The sequence below is a fragment of the Solanum stenotomum genome, chromosome 11, assembly GCF_019186545.1.
Source record: "Solanum stenotomum isolate F172 chromosome 11, ASM1918654v1, whole genome shotgun sequence".
In the NCBI taxonomy this organism is placed as follows: Eukaryota; Viridiplantae; Streptophyta; class Magnoliopsida; order Solanales; family Solanaceae; genus Solanum; species Solanum stenotomum.
This window is the reverse complement of record NC_064292.1, coordinates 38,396,807-38,410,897: the sequence shown is the minus strand read 5'-3', so window position 1 is coordinate 38,410,897 and position 14,091 is coordinate 38,396,807.

Here is a 14,091-nt window from a genome sequence, read left to right as displayed (position 1 = left end):
GGGGGGGGGGGGGGGGGGGGGGGGGGGGGTGGGTAGGGGGATCGAGGGTAAGGGTGAAAAAATGAAATAATATTTTTTTAAAAACAAACTTAAATTTTTTTCTTTTTGAAGGGGGTGGGATAGGGGGCTGGGGGGCGAGGGTAGGAGGTGGGGGTGTAAAAAAATAAAAAATTGAAATTAGAAATATCTTTTAAAAACAACTTTTAGTTTTTTTTTGGGAGGGGTGGTGGTAGGGGGTGGGGTAAAAATATTGAATTTAAAAACAAACTTTAATTTTTATTTTTTTTTGGGGGGCTGGTTTGAGGGTAGGGACCAAATAAATTGATTTTTTCAACAATTTTTTTTAAAATTGGAAATTGGAAGAGAGTTTTGGAAAATGTTTTCCTTAAGTTTTGAAGGGAAGTCATTTTCCTTAAATTTGAGGAAAATGAGTTGATTTGGAAAACATTTTCCTTAACATTTAACCCAACCAAACATGAGAAAATTAGAAAACATTTTTCGGAAAATGTTTTCCTTCATACCAAACACACCCATTAAGATAGATAATTGAATATTAGGTGTATTGTATTATATGAATATAATTAGGATTTTATTATTTGGAGGAATTAAGACTTAACCCTAGGCGTCAATTTAAGAAATATAGAATTTGACCTAATAATTGAGCTAACAATTGAAGCTTGATATATTAGTTGGTATCAAAATTTAAGAATTTGATTATAGATTTCAGTGAGTTTTTGAGTGTAGGCGAGATATATAGTAATGTGGGTGTATACGGACTCGTTTGCTTATGAATATTGTATACTTGATAGACTGGAAATGTTATGAGACATTGAGGAGAGGAAAAACATTGGAAAATTAGCTTGCTTGACTTCGACTCTTCCACGGAGGTAGCTTATGATTTATTCTATGTAATAGATAGATTCTTAATAGTGATTGATATTCATTGAATGATATTGTGAAATTTTCTATGTACTTGGTTGTTGTGGTTTGGAAAATTCATGTGTTGTTATGATTGGTTTGTAATCCCAAGACCATGAAATCCATAATCTTGAACTTGTTCTATTAAAGTGATGCTTTGAATAAATAAGGCTTGGTCAAATATTGTTAATAAAGTGGAAAGTGATGAAAATAATGATGAATTAACTATGTTGTTGGATCGGGTGCCACGAGCCGGCATAGTATATTTGGATTGGGTGTCACGTTCCGACACGGTATTATTGGAACGGGTGTCACGTTTCGACACGATATTATTGGATCGGGTGTAACGTTCCAACATGATATTATTGGATCAGGTGTCACGACCGGACATGTTATTATTGGATCGGGTGTCACATTCCGACAAGGTAACAATAAAGAAAAACATATTAAATTAACTTAATGTACTCAATCTCAAAGAACCTATTTCCCAAAAGAGCGTCGTGTGGAGGTCTTAGTCCTCATTGTGTTCTATATATTGTTGACCGATTGTGTACTTACTTTGGTGTTGTTGTCACTTGTTCATGTTGTTTGTTGTTTGCCACCAACTAAGTGTTATAGTTGATATCATATTATTACTTTATGCATATTAGTTTCTATTTTGAGTCGGCCGATGATATCTACACAGTTTGCTCTATATTATTTTGTACTTGTATATTTCTTCGTTTTCTTTTTGTGGAGGCAGTGAGTGTACTAGCGACTTTGACTTGCCCTCAGCTCTCGCTAGTCTCCAACACACCAGATTTCAGGCTAAACTATTTCTTCTAGCTTGTGTTGGATTTTCTCGGACATAGCATGATGTCCTTAGTTTTCAAACTCAAACTATTTTATTTATTTATTTTGGTGTCTTTGATACTCTTAGACTTTGTATTTGGGATTTAAATGGCCTTGATGTGATGACTTTTCAAAATATGGGAAAGGATATTTAATAAACTTTAGTGGAATTATGTTTCTTACATTAATAAGATTTGAGCTTCCGCATTATGATTGTATTTCATAAGTTGAAAAATTAATATAAGTTGTGGTTGAATTCGTTGGTTCACCCACCTAGGAGGGTAAGTGTGAGTGTCACTCATGAATTATTTTGGGTCGTGACAAACTTGGTATCAGAGCCTTGGGTTCGATTATCTCATGTCACAAGGACAGGTCTAGTAGAGTCATGTGGAACGGTACGGGGACACCTTTACTTTTCTTCGGGAGGTTATAAGACTTTAGGAAAACTCCATTCCCTCTTTCTTTTGTGCTATTACTTGAATCTAATTGATATTTAGATGATACAAATTGGTATATTACCTCTTTCACATATGGTCAAAAGTAAAGCAACAGACGTGGCAACACCAACACTAGCAAGAAAGGATGTGTCCTTGGATATAGGCATGTTTTCCTACTTCGCTGTGGGAATGTAATAAGTAGTTACCAATATGATCTCTTTGTTAAGTTCTTAAAGTTGAACCCCTATTCTTCATGGGTACTGAATATGAAGATGCTTATGATTTCCTTGTTGATTGTCATGAGTTGTTCATAAGTTAGATATAGTGGAGAGGTTTGGTGTTGAGTTTGTGACATACCAGTTTTAGGAGACACCAAAATATGGTACGGTCCCATGTTAAGTGCCAACACCTATGACTTGGGCAACATTTTCTAGTTTCTTTATGAAGATGTATATTTTGTGATTTTTGAGGGACAAGAGGAGAGATGAGTTCCTGAATACAGAGCAATGGAATATATTTGTTGTAGCTTGAGGCCAAATTTCATGTTTCATCAAGATATGTGATTCAACTTTGCTTCAGTTCGAAAAAGCAAATTTCCCGCTTTATGAAGAGGTTGAGGTCAGATTTGCAGATTCAAACTTTATAGATGGTTGCTTCAGTAAAATCTTTTCAGGAAGTGATTAATTTTGTGATAGAGGTAGAGGGGGTGTAGCCAGATGACTTTGCCAAGATGAAAACATTCAAAAAGTTTCTTAACGGGCGGCTAGATAATGAACACCATTACTTTGGAAAATGCAGTTGGTAAAGTTGTCATAATATGTATGAGTTGCTTAGCAAATGATGAAATTATTTTGCGCCAATTGAGGTTAGAATATCTACTATGATTTCATAGATTGAGTGTATATCAAAAAGAGTCATGATATGACTACTATAACAGTACCGATGCTTACTTGGTGTTACTTTTGCTATCGACCTGATCTATGAAAGAATGCAGATTGCTTAGGCTAGAGAAAAAACATATTTGATAATGTTTTTCATCTATTCAATGGGTAGAAATGTGTGGGATATTTGGGTACGATCTTCTCGATAGGTATGATGTGCTCTAGTGATGGATCTAATAGAGTTTCACGGTGTGGTACTAGTGGCATGTGGAAATGAATACGTCGATTGTCAAGTGTGAATATTATCTACTTAAGAAGTTATTAGTTGTATGACATGTTCATACAATGAAATTCGGTGTTGCATTCACCTTTGAGAAACCAACTAGTTATTACTACAGACGATTGGGTTAAGCATTCTTTTTAAAGAAGATTTTAGTGGTATTTTTGATACGGTAGTTATGAATTCAGGCTGTGAAGTGTATTTTGAGGATTCTAAATGAGGATTGATGATTTTATCTTCAGCTCCTATAGAGCGGATTGATACCAGAATGATAAGCTTATGGGATAAGGAAGTCCTCGTGAATATACTTGGTTTAAGTCACTTGAAGATTTTAGTAAGAAAGTACGTATAAAATTGGGTTATTCCTTTGGAGTTGATTGGTATAACTGGGTTTGAGGTGTCATATCACTGAAAAGGCTGACTTCATGGTGATGGCAAGGGCTACCTAAGCATGATGATAATAAGAGTTTGTGATGGATTGTGATTGAGATGCAACTATATGATAAATATTATTGGTTAAATGAATTTTGTATGGTATTAAAGAATTGTGAGTGTCTAAGATTGTGATTTTCTACTATTTGTCAAGTAACATGGTTGTACAGAAAGTTTTAGGAGATGTTGGGACATCACTCGAATAGAATTTAAAGAATCTAGAGTCATAATGAAAAAAATTGGGATGTAGTGTAGCCTTCGGAAGGAGGTGAGAGCAAGAATAATTTCTCTGATTGCAAGTGCTAAAGAGATATCTTCAGAGTGTTGAGAATTGGGTTCAGAGACGCGTGGTTTCATCCATTTTTCTCTGGTTATGGTCATAGTATCACGTGTTTATCGTATTGGTTAAAAACTATTGGATTAAACTTGAGAAAGGAGTGTAAAGACGTTCTACTTGAGTGTGATGATAAGTTCTTTTGTGGTTTTGAGTTTGGTAATGAGTATGGTTGAATTTTTTGCGAAGGATATGGTAAGTTCGATAGAGAGGCGATCAATGATAAGCTAAGATATGTGGATTCATAAAGATCTTCAAGTTATGATCTAATGTTACTAGATAAGTGGATTGGGTTACACAATTGGATTCACAATTCAAGTTTTTCATTGTAAGTCTACATTTGTGGTGGTATGTTTTATCAAGGTATAAATTTAAGGTAAGAAATAATTGATTGCATCGGGTATTGAGCATTTGAAAGGACTTATGCATGGTTTTGATCGTAAAGTTTGTTAGTTTTAATTGTTAAAGGGCCTAAAGAAGGGTTCCATATAAAAGTGTTAGTTTAGAGTATAAGGTAAAATACCATAGATTGTTGGTCAAGGGATAAGATTGGTAAGCGAGTCAGTGAAAGGAACAAAAGTCTGGTGTATTGAAGAGTTCAAGGTATTTGAAATTTGTGTCATGGAATGATTTTAAGAAAGGTAAATGAATAAACCCTCTTGTATAGACCCTTGATTCAGAATTGAAAGTTGTATGAATTTCCACCTTTGAGTTCAGATATCACTATGTGATGTGAACTGGTTCAGCATATACTTACCAGGGGTTTAGCAACAATTTTTTAAAAAGATTGGAATTTAGTTTCAGTGACAAACAGTGATGTGTTGAATATTCTTCATTTTTATGTTGGTTTGGATTGTTCAAACTATGGTAGATGACTTATAGGGGCGCTACGGTATGGACTACAGTTCTACATATTAATTTAGGATTTTTTGTCGAGGATTGAAACTACTACATTGATGAAACTACACAGACAATTGTGTTGCGTTAAATATACATTTGATGGCAAATAGAGGTTATGTGCTCATAATATATAAAATTATTAGGGTGACCAAAAAAGTATCTCTAAGCTTTGACATGAGATATATGATTTGTTTGAATGATAGTTGAAACTTTATACGTGAAAGATTGTGTGGAGTTGACATTGAGTGTGCTTCAACAACTTTATCTCAATGGTAAAGTACTATCTGATTGGGAATTAGTGCTACTAGCCTTGGGTGGGACCCGTATCTGTCATGAAATGCTTACATAAAAAGAGATGGAGTTATAGTTTGAAAATTGGAGGCAACAATGTGCTTACTAAGAAGACTTTGATACTTGAGACAGTTTGAGAGTAAGGTAAATGGCAAGAGTGGTTATGATAGTTTTTAGTATTGAGAGTGTAGGCTTCAATGAAATAATGTGAAGAGTATGTGGAATCTGATAAATTGAGCATAGGTACGATCGTAATGGGACCAGACTGGTGGATTCTGGGTAGCTAAAAATCAAAGAAATGTAGCCAACTGAATGAAAATGTTTGATATGGGCTCTTTAGAGGGAGCATGTAGTGTTATTCAACCTTGGTTCTGTACAATCTTATATGACCACTTATTTTGTTTGGTACATGGTTTTGAGTATGATTCACTAGCTATGCCCACACATATTTTCACTTTTATGGGTGGATCGCTAGTGGTGGATCGAGTGTATCGATCCTACAATGTCCTCTTGGTTGGGTAGGATATTTGGGAAGACTTAAGTATCTTAGATGGCATAGTTGGTGTTGTCTTGGAGTTGTTGAAGTATTTCAATGGTTCTACATGTACAACCTTGCTTATGAGAATTTATAGAAGAGTTACCATGTGTATTTATAGTTGTCCGACAGTCTTAATATTCAGCTAGTCGTGGAGGTCATGTTCCGATTATATGTGGTTGAATGTGGGGACCATTGGGTCTAGTTCTACCGTTCTTAAGGGTTGTCTACAATCACAGCTACTAATCTAACATTTCGATAGTGTTATTAGAGGTTTTGTATGCTTGGATGTATCGCTCGATGGGTGGTTACTTGATTTTTTTTTATTTTAGATAAGTTTGGTTCTCCCTTGATGAGTACCTGATGTCTATAAAAAATATTATAACTTAAGTCATGGAAAGATTATGTTGTAAGAAGGAAATCTTGATAAAAACCTATGATGGTTTGTGCATTATGAATGTGTGGTGGTTGGTTCAGATTCACTTTTGGTTGTAACCAATATTGATTTAGGATTTTATCATGGTTATGTGAGAAACGATTTGTCCTGATGGTTTGTGTCAAGGTCCTTGAGAACATGTGGTGGACGTGTGTACGATTAACTTTGGTGGTTATTGGGAATATTTTTTGTTATTAGTTGAGTTTACATACAACAATAATTATCATTCGAATATTGAGATGGCCCCATTTGAGGAATTGTATGGGAGGAGATGCAGATCTCCACTTGGTTGGTTTGATGCATTTGAGGTGAGACCTAGTGTACTAATACTTTGAGGAAATCGTTAGAGAAGGTGAAATTCATCTAGGAGAAGCTTCTAGCAGCTGAAAGATGGCAGAAGGAATATGCAGGCTGAAAGGTTAGTGACTTGGAGTTTATGGAAGGAGAGCAAGTGTTGATAAGGTTTCACCCATGAAAGGTGTGATGAGGTTTGGTAAGCGAGGTAAGCTTAATCTGAGGTATATTGGGCCATTTGAAGTTCTTAAGCATGTGAGAGAGGTGGCCTATGAATTGGCTTTGTCTCTAGGGTTATCAGGAATGCACTAGATGTTTTATGTGTCTATGTTGAAGAAATACCATAGTGAGGAAAACTACATTATTTGTGGGGATTCGTTCCTACTTGATGAGAATTTGTCGTATAAGGAGGAGCCTGTAGCTATTCTAGATAGAGAGGCTCGCAAGTTCAGGTCAAAGGAGATTGCATCTGTAAAGATCCGAAATTGTCCAGTTGAAAAGTCTACATTGGAGTCCTTTGGTTGAGAGGGTACCCTTTCCTACCTTCGCCTTCCATTTGATCGTTCGAGGACGAACGATGGGTAAATTGATATCTGATGTAACTACCCATTAGTACATTTTAAGTAGTAGAGCTTCTTATTTAATAAAAGACTCTTCCGATATATTTTAAATGGTAATTTGAACCATTCATTTAACTATGGTTATTTAATTGGTGGATATTTATTAAATAATTAATTTTCAGTTGATTATAAATGGGCCAAAGTGTTAAGTTTATTTAAGGGAAAATTATATATAATAGCAAACTATTAATTCAAATTAAATGCTATAAATATACTTTGATTTAATTGTACCCTATAGCAAACTATTGCTATTTTCGCCACTCTCCCTGGTGGAATCTCGCTCGACACTCTCGTTTGGTGGCAGTCTCGCTCGCCTCTCTCGATTTTATACAAACACAAATGTATAAAATGTGTTTGTGTTTGTATAAAGCAAGAGGAAATTGTATATATACATATATTTTCGTTCCCCTCTCTCCCCTCTCCCAGATCTCGCTCGCCACTCTCCCAAATCTCGCTCGCCACCCTCGCCTCTCTCGCTTATACAAACAAAAACGAAATGTATAAATTGCATTTCTGTTTGTATAAAGCGAGAGAAAATTGTATATGCACATGCAAATACATATATCTTCGTCCTATTCACTTATAATTATACAATACAAATATTTTCCTGCCCAGTTTTCTTTTGTTTTCCTCTCTTTCTCGTTTTATACATACACAGATTATACAATTGATCTTTTGTATACAACTGCTTTCTTTTGTATATGTATATCGAATTATACAACTGCTTTCTTTGTATATGTATAAAGAATTATACAACTGTTTTTTTTTGTATATGTATAGCGAATTATACATATATATGTTTGCTATGCAGCGCAATTATGCAAACTTTGTCATAGCATATAAATATGAATTTTGTGTTTGCTATATGTGAAAGTTGCTCTTTATTTAATACCCTATATAATTTGATCATATATATATATATAAGAAATTAAAATAAGATAGGGTTAGCATTTTTTGTTGTCTTATCGCAAGGCTTGATGCGGCAGAGGTACTAACGAAGAGCAACTGTGAGTATCTTTAGAACTCTAGGTGCAATTCCTTCATAGCATTGTTTTAGAAGATTCGATATATTAAATCATGAGCACTAATAAATTTGATATTGTTATACGACTGATAACCAATAATAAGGTGATGATGAGCAAGTGATTGGACAACAATGTATAGGAATGTAGGATGGTCTTAGGTTTTGTAATTTTATTTACTCACAGATTGACATTAATTTTTTTAAAATATGGTTTCGATCCTGGAATTTTTGTTATGATATTATATTATAATTCAAGTTTTGATATATTGAGATAGATAATCGAATATTTTGAGTATTGTATTATATGAATATAATTAAGATTATATTATTTGGAGGAATGACTTAACCGTAGACGTGAATTTAAGAAATATAGGATTTGACCTATTAACTGAGATCACGATTGAAGCTTGATATATTAGTTGGTATCAAAATTTAGAATTTGATTATAGATTTGAGTGAGTTTTTTAGTCTAGGCTAGATATATAGTAATATGGGTGTCCACAGACTTGTTTGCTTATGAATACTGTATACCTAATAGATTGGAAATGTTATGAGGCATTGAGGAGATGAAAAGCATTGGAGAATTACCTTGATTGACTTAGACTCTTCCGTGAATGTAGGTTATGGTTTATTCTAGGTGATAGATAGACTCTTAATAGTGATTGAATAGTCATTGAGTGATATTGTGAAATTTTCTATGTACTAGGTTGTTGTGGTTTGGATAACAATGTGTTGTTGTTATTGGTTTGTAATCTCAAGACCACGAAATTCATAACTTGAACTTGTTCTATTAAAGTGATGCTTTGAATAAAAAAGGCTTAATGGAATATTGTTAATGAAGTGGAAAGTGTTGAAAATAATGATGAATTAACTATGTTGTTGGATCAGGTGACACAAGTCGGCATGGTATATTGGGATCAGGTGTCACATTCCGACACGATATACTTTGATCAGGTGTCACGTTCCGACACGATATTATTAGATCGGTTGTCACGTTCTGACACGATATTATTGGATTCGGTGTCACGTTCCAACACGGTAACTATAAAGAAAAACATATTAAATTAACTTAATGTACTCCATCTCAAAGAACCTATTCCCCAAAAGAGCGTTGTGTGGAGGCCTAAGTCCTCGTGAGTGTTCTTAATATTGTTGACTGATTACGTAGTTGCTTTGGTATTGTTGTCACTTGTTCATGTTGTTTGTTGTTTGCCACCTTCTAAGTGTTATAGTTGATATCATATTATTACGTTATGCATATTAGTTTCTATTTTGAGTCGGCTGATGATATCTACTCCAGACATGTCGCCCTGTACTGATTCCTACTTGTATATTTCTTCTTCTTTTTTGTGGAGTGCAGCGAGTGTACCAGCGACTTCGACTCGCCCTCAGCTCTAGCTAGTCTCCAGCACACCAGATTTCAGGGTGAACTATTCCTTCTAGCTCATGTTGGATTTTATCGGACATGGCACAATGTCCTTAGTTTTCTTACACAAACTATTTTATTTATTTATTTATTTTAGTGTCTTTGCTACTATCTGACTTAGACTTTGGGATTTAGATGTCCTTGATGTGATGACTTTCAGATTTTGAGAAACGATAGTTAATAGACTTCAATGAATTTGTGTTTCTTACATTAATAATTAATACTGTATAAGTTGTGATTGAATTCGTTGGTTCGCCCACCTAGGAGGGTAAGTGTGGGTGCCACTCATGACTAGTTTTGAGTCGTGGCATAGTATCACTTAAATGAAATTAGCTAGGGGTATATAATTTAATTATTTAATGGGGTAATGAATGTAAAAAAGGGGTATATGTTTTAATTATTTTGCTTTTATAGGACATTTGCTTAATTTTCCCTTTAATATATGTATAGAAACCCTCCGGAAGCAGCTGGTTATCCTGCCAACTTGCTGTACAGGTGCTATTTTAGTGATTTTGGATAATGTAACTTTCTTTTTTTTATCTGTTTGTCTATTTCTTTTTTTTTTTTTAATTGTTATATTTAAAAATTACGTAAAAACTATTATAAATTACGATAATTAAGAACATAAAATATTAATACATAAAAGCCGCCTGCAAGCAGCTGGCGATTGTCCTCCCACCTTGTAGTCCAGTGTCTATTTTAGTAATTTCGGATGAAATAATTATTTTCTCCATTTTAATTTGTTTGTGTTTTTTTTAAATTTTTTTTTATATATTTCAAATCACGTAAAATGTCCTATAAATTACAATAATTAGCAACTTAAAATATTTTTAAAACATATAGAAAATTGATTGACCCTCGATATTCTATAGGTAACAGATAAATTAGGACAAAAGAAGTTAAATATATTATTTAAAATGCTGTAAAAAGTACTATAACTCATAATAATGAACAACTTTAAAATTTAAAAGACCTATAGAAAATTAAACTGACTCTCGAAATTCTACTACTGTCACATAAATTGCAAAAGAATGGGTAACATATATTATTCAAATTTTACATAAAACATATTATAAATAACAATAAGTAACAACTTAAAATATTTAAAAGAGAAGCCAGGGCAAGAGATCCTATGATTTTTGTCTGAAAAATCATAGAAGGGACCTAATTTGTACACAAGGATAAGAAATTCATACTACAACAAATATGGAGGTACAAACAATTGCTATTAGGGAAGCAATTTATCACAACGTATCAATGAGAATTTCTAGGATGCCCTTGAAACTAACTCACTAGCACTAGTCAAAATCTTATCTAGACAGTGGAGCACTCCATGAAAAATAGTGGTTTTAGTGGATGATATCAAAAAGATGGAAAAATTATGTGAAGTTTTGCCAAGTACAAATACTAACATACTAAACTTCAAAACTTTCACAGAGCTTCCAACACAAGCAAAACAAATACTAATTCTAGACAAACAACATATGAAAAATTTGAGAATCAAAACAAAGGAGATTAAACAAGCAAATACTGATGCTGTAAGGGAGAATTTATCATTCAATCATTTCGAATATACACAAATCCGACGATTATAAAACTCAAGCGAAAGAATCACAGATTCTTCAACATACAGTATTACCAGACTCAAGTTATAAAGGAGATAAAAAACGAGTCACAACTAAAAGGCATTCAACAGCAAGTTGATGTTGACTAATAAGAAAAGCAAATCTGAAAAAAAACAGTTCATGGATGGAGAAGATCAAGACGCTTAATAAAAAAACAAATTAGAGCAAATTTGAAAAATCTGAGAGTATTGACATTATTAACCATTCACAATGGAACAATGATAATGAACTAATGAAGGACATAAGCAACTCATCCATATTAGAACCAGCCAGGGATCTTAAAAGTAAGGTCTTGAAGGATAACAAAGCAAAGCTATTGGGCTCCAAAAGCACGGAAAAGGCAACATATTGGAAAGGGAGAAGAGGAAACTCTTATTTTCTTTTGGCGGAATGACCTAGGAAACCCGGTACTTGGTTCTGTTTGTCAGTTGAACCCTCATACTCATCACTTTGCCAACTGAATCCGTAACTTGTTATAATACAACATTTTAAATCATTTTCTCATGCGGTCACTACGCATGTAATAGACTCGATTACACGTGGAATTCGCGTCATTTTTGAATGACATGTAAGACATTAAGTGTTAAAAAGAATAAAATCAAATAGACTAATTTTGAAATTTCTAGAAATTTTCAAATAGTCATGTTCTTCATATTGGTTACAAATTGAGCACCAGATTCATACCAAATATATGAAATTCTTCCTCATTTAACTTGTAAATTCGAGTCATAGTACATAAATATGCCCTTTAACTTGGCCTCAACTCACATTTATGTCCTTCAACTTTGAGTCTGCACAAATAGACAGTTAAACTTGCATAAAGTTAAACAAATAAACACGCGCGTCCTACATTGAATTCTACATGGCAATTTGTGTCCTATGTGGTGTTCTACGTGTATTATGTCATGTAGGACCCATGTGACTACCTATTAAACTTTATACAAGTTCAAGTACCTACTTGTGTACACCCAAAATTGAAGGGCATAAATGTGAAATGAGGTCAAGTTAAGGGACACATTTATGTATTATGCCTAAATTCAATTACAAGTTCTCCAACACAAACCTGATGAACACCAATCACAATTTTTATTTAATTTTACAAATTCACGAGACCCATTTTCTATTCTCAAACTTTTTGAAGCTTGTCTATAATGTTTTAAAATTATAAATACCCACCATCATCCTTCACATTAATTGTCACGACCCAAAATGGACGTGATGTCACTTTTCTATTTTCACCAATACAAGTCATCCTCAACCCAATAATAATGAAAAAAAACGCAGAAATATAAAGCAAGAACAAGATAAAGCGGAAAAACTTGCTCATTCTATTAAAACCCCCGAAATATGGTTGTCACGTGTACAAGCCACTAAATACATAAAGTGTGAAATTGAAATATTTACAAGTCTCGACCTTTGTTTCTCATATAGAACAAAGTATAAAGAAAAGAAAAAAGAGGGTATGTCAAAGTGTCAAGCATCTACCTCTCAAAATCCTTGATAAGCCTCAAAATAAGAAGGAGGAGGATGAGGATGAGGAGGAGGAGGAGGAGAAACAATACATCTAACTAGAAATTGAATACCCCTTACATTCCAATCGTACCTCCTTAAGCTACAACCTGCACATAAATCAGTCCAATCTAAAAGCTCTTTAATGCACAACTCAAAAGGCTCAATAATCATAGTTCAATAGTCACAATTCAACAACCAAAAGAATCAAGTAAGTCAATTTCAATGTCAAGTATATAAATCACACACAATAAGTGTATCAATCACAATTAACAAGCAAGTCACATATAAGCATCAAATTGATCAAGTCACAATAATCAAATCCCTTGTTGGAACCATTTCCCATCAGCATAATATCACTAGCTGGAACTATTTCCCATCAGCTTTATATCAATTCCCTAGCCAAATGTATTTCCCATCGGTTTTATATAAAATCACTAGATGGAACCATTTCCCATCTTCTTTATAGCACTCGCCGACAATGACCTCAACATAATAAACACTTGCTGGAAAATACCTCAGCACCGTAACTATTTTCTAAAAAAGACCTCGGCATCGTAACTACTTACCGGAAAAGACCTCGGCATCGTAACTACTTACCGGAAAAGACCTCGGCATCGTAGCCACTTGACAGAACAGACCTCGACATTATAACCATCACAAGTCTCATCACGGTGTTCTACATTAATTAGTGCACACAAGTAATATCACACCTCATGGTAGAGACAATAACTCATGCAATTTAAGTCCACATTCATGTTATCACACATTTCATCAATCAATCAATCAATAACGTTAACAACAAGGAAATTCACATCATCATGTTCATCACATAGTCTTTTCAATTTTTACCCCGCATTAATATTTATTAAGTGGACAATTAGCCCTTCATCTCATCGCCATTACTCCCAACACACAAATAGCGAAGGGAATACATGAATTCTATTAGAATACAAGATTTAGTAGATCACTTGCCTTGAATCAAACAACTAATCACTCCAAGAGTTGAGTTTTCCTCTTACGAATCACTTCTGAAGCTACACAATCTATTATAATCAAGTATTCACAATAAATATCCAGAAATGACAATACACTTATCAATTACTTTGAAAAAAATAGGTCAATCAACTCAAAACCCAATTCTAAAAATAAGGTTTGAATTCAAAATTTAATACTTCAAAATATTAATCAGGGCATTAAGAACTCATTGGGGAAAATCATTTCAAAAAAAGGACTCAAATCAGTTCAAAATCTCCATTTTTAGTTAAGAACTTGAGTTCTTGAAAACTCTTGTCATTTACCAATCAAAATCCCAAAC